A 4,200-nucleotide genomic window follows, 5' to 3' on the forward strand; every position below is an offset into this window, starting at 1 on the left:
CCTCTGTATTCATTCCCGGACTCCCACCAGCAGTGAAAGAATGCTTTCCCTCCAAGAAGAAATGGGCTTGAGAAACTGGTTCCATTTATGGCGGCGTTCCCTTTAGTCCTGTCCCACAAACCATGGTACAGGCTGAGTGCACCAGGGTTCGGTCCCTTCTGCTGGGGGGCTGTACAATGAGATGGACAGCGGTGAGGACCAGGGAATAAATAGAGAGTTGACCAGATGGAGAACAAGCCATAAATAAGGGAAGATATCCGTGAGTTGATCTTCTTTAGCACTGGTTCCGTCAGGAGGAGGATGTCCCACTTCCCTGATCTTAGATGCAGCTGCATAAGAAAGGGCCTTTACCCTGCAAGAGCTGGGCTGGCTGAGGCTACAACCTACACACAAAGACATTTTGATGTCTCAGTCCAGAAAATGCCATTACAGAATTATGGGCAAGATGTGCATCCATTTTGGAAAATTATTTTAGACGATAAAGAACATGGGTTAATGAAATCCTAAACAAAAATGGTTTTTATTTTAACTGGGATAGGCATTCTTTTAACTTTGAGAAAGCAGCTTGTTCTTTAAAGCAGTGGCTGCCTTCTAAAAGGAAAGGGAAAGGTACTTAAAAAAGAACAAGCAGAAACAAGCAAGCTCTTCCCTCTCTTCCCCTTGGCATCCCATAAACGCTGGAAAAAGCCACACGCTTGCTTCTGTTGTCCTAAAAGCGGATTCGCTACATGGTGTGCAAGAGAACAATCTCACACAGGTGGGAGAGATACTGTTTTATTCTGCGCAGGGTGCTCCATGGACTTTCCACAAATCAAGCACACCAGATTCATCAGTTGTGTCCCTTTTATACAGTAACAATTGCATCTAATTTATTAAACTAGTACTACCTAATACATATTCAAACTATCTGATGCATGTGCGTAGCAGTACGTAACCCTGACGCATCAGATGCCTTCTCCGCACGTGCGGAGGTCTCAGCTGGTCTTCGGTGGTCTTTTGAGGAGGTATCCCCTCCTCTCTTTGACCGCTCTGTATCGGGTCAGCGGTTCATTTTCCTGCCAAGAGGGACGCACCATCCATGAGGAAGAACAGAAAGGATCAGCATTGGTGCTCCAGGTGAGGCACCGTTGAACAGGAAGACTAGAAAAGATCAGACTGATCTTGGCTAACTGACTAAATTTAGAACAGGACTTTCTAATCTACCACAGGGTTTTCTGTATCTGACATCACTTCCAGCGGTACCTGGGCTCGTGGCACCGGTGCCGTATTGTTGGCACTGGTGACTGTGGACCTTGATGCTCCTAGCTGCTGAAGTGAGCGTGATCAGGCCGGAGAGCTCGTGGGTGAGGGAAGTCGGAACTGGAAAAGGCTTCTCCGTTTTTCCTCCTCCCGCAGGGCATTTTTGTGCTACTTACCCACTCTGTCCCTAAAAGGGGGGATCTCCTCTGCCCTGGTGCTGCTTGTCCTGCTGCTGGCTTTGCTTTATTAGCGATTTAGTTTCTTGGAGATAAGTTTGTATCAAAATACCATATAGACACCCGGTGCTCCTCCGATTGATGGTTGCTGTTACCGCTTGTTGGCAATTACAGTTGCACTAGCGAGAGAGCGAGCTACCTAGCTAGATATACAGTGTCTGTCGTCCCGTCCCCCCCCCCCCCCCCCCGGACACTTGCTTTTTGACTCCCGGGCCCACTTGCTAGCGGGGCCCTGGCGGCAGTCTGTGGCAGAGCGGAGCGGTTCAGGGGAGGAAGCCCCCATGGCCGTGCGTCGCAGGGGAGGCGAGGGACCCCCTTTTGTCTGCCGCCTCCCCCCCCCGCCCCGCCGGCGGAGGACAGCAGGAGGGCGCCGGGTTTCTTCTGCCTGGGGAAGGAGGGGGCGGCCGAGGGGGATGCGATGCCGACCCCCAGCGCCTGGAGGGGGGGCGACACCCCCACCCCCCCACCCGCCCCGCCGGGGCAGCTCCCCAGGGCTTTGTGCGAGACGCCGCTGTCAGTCGGTCCCCCGCTGCGAGGGCAGCGCTGTCAGTCGGTCCCGGGGCGGACCGAAGGGGGTCCTCCCGTGCCCCCGCCACAGGGGGGTCGCCGCCAGGACAGAGCCGGCCCCGGCCCAGCCCCGGGGCTCTCCCGACGCCCTTCCCGGGCACCAGCGCAGCCTGCCGGGACAAGGGGGACCCGAGGACGGACGGAGCGGCGGGTGGCTCCCGGCGGAGAGAGCTTCCTCCAGAGGAGAACCCTCGTCTCCGGGAGCTCCCTTGGAGCAGCCTGGGGCCGCTGCCCGGCTGTCACTGCAACTGGCAGTCGGTCGCCGAGGCGAGCTGCCCCGGAGCCGGCCCGGCCCGCAGCGCAGCGCAGCGGAGCGGCAGGTCTCGGCGCCCGGGGCTCTCCCGAGGCAGGGACACGCCGGGGCAGCGGAGATCCCCTCCCTTGCCGGGAGGTTTGAAGGCGCCGGCACGGAAAGGAGCGCTCCGTCGCCGAGGGGAGCCGCTCCGGAGCCGGCCCGGCCCGCAGCGCAGCGCAGCGCAGCGCAGCGGAGCGGAGCGGCAGGTCCCGGCCCAGGGGCCGCGCCACCCGCACCCCTTTCCGAAGCGGCCCGGGGAGCGCCGCGGGCAGAGCGGGCAAAGAGAGCCGGGGGCGGCCGTTGGCGGGGAAGGGCGGCGTGCCCCTGCCCGCTCCAGAGGGGAGTTCGGCCGGGGCCATCACCCGCGCCGAAGGAGCCTAGCGACGGTAGCCCCCCGCAGAAAGCCACGTCCTCTGCGCTCGCCAGAAGGGATGTGGCGACCCCGAGAGAGCTCCCAGAAAGCACGCAGCCTCAGGGCGTGCCAGAGCCTGGCCCTGGGAAGGGATGGCAAGAGCGGGAACAGCCCTGTGAGGTGGGACCGAGCGGACGACCTGCTCAGCCCGCTGGCAGAGCTCCGGGAGGCAGCAGGAAGGTGAAGGCGCACCAGGGACTCTGCGAGGGGCTGCTGGAACCGTGCTCTGCCCTCCCCGAGGCAGAAACGGGCGCCCGAAAACACCCGAGAGCCCGGGGACCCTGGATCCTCCTGCCGCCAGGGGAAAGGAAAGGAAAGGAAAAAGAGAAAGGAAAGGAAAAAGGAAAGGAAAGGAGAAAGGAAAAAGGAAAGGAAAGGTGACTTAAAGGGACCAAGGAAAGTGAAACTTCGCACAGTACCTTAAACTTCCTTCCCGGACAATGTCCTTCCCTTCCCTGCCCTTCCCTTACCTTACCCTGCCCACTTCCCGTCCCTTCACAGTACCCTTCCCTTGCCCTTCCCTTCCCCGTTCCCTTCCCTTCCCTTCCCTCACTCCCTTCCCCTTCCCCTCCCCCTTCCCTTCCCCCTTCCCTTCCCCCTTCCCCTTGCCCCTTCCCTTCCCCTTCCTTCCCTTGCCCCCTTCCCTTCCCTTCCCCCTTCCCTTCCCACCCTTCCTTCCCTTCCTTCCCTTCCCTTCCCCCTTCCTCCTTCCCTTCCCCTTCCCTTCCCCCACTTCCCATTCCCTCCCTTCCTTCCCTTCCCTCACGTTCCCTTCCCCCTTCCCTTCCCTCCTTCCCTTCCCTTCCCCTTCCCTTCCTTCCCCTTCCTCCCGTCCCTTCCACTTCCCTTCCTTCCCTTCCCGTCCCTTGCCTCCCTTCCTCTTCAACTTCCTTGCCCTTCCTCCTTCCCTGTCCCTTCACTTCCCTCTCCCTTCTCCTTCCCTTCCCGTTCCCTTCCCTTCCCCTTCCCTTCCCTTCCCCCCCCCCTTCCTTCCCTCCCTTCCCTTCCCTTCCCTTCCCCCCCCTTCCCTTCCCTTCCCCCGTCCCTTCCCCCCTTCCCCTTCCCTTCCCCCTTCCCTTCCCCTTCCCTTCCCTTCCCTTCCCCCTTCCCTTCCCTTCCCCCTTCCCTTCCCCCCCTTCCCTTCCCCCTTTCACCTTCCCTTCCCCCTTCCTCCCCCTTCCTTCCCCTTCCCTTCCTCCCTTCCCTTCCCGTCCCTTCCCTTCCTCCCCTTCCCTTCCCCCCTTCCCCTTCCCCTTCCCCCTTCCCTTCCCTTCCCCCTTCCCTTCCCTTCCCTTCTCCCTTACCCCTTCCCCTTCTCTCCCCCAGTCCCCCCAAATGAACAGGAGGCCAGGCTTTGCGGCATACCCCCCCCTCACCCTCCCATGTGCCTCTCACAAGAGCATGAGGCTCCGGAGGTGGACCCCGTCCAGGGAGGATTGGAGCTCGGGCCA

This window comes from Aquila chrysaetos, unplaced genomic scaffold (genome assembly GCF_900496995.4).
Source record: "Aquila chrysaetos chrysaetos unplaced genomic scaffold, bAquChr1.4, whole genome shotgun sequence".
NCBI lineage: Eukaryota > Metazoa > Chordata > Aves > Accipitriformes > Accipitridae > Aquila > Aquila chrysaetos.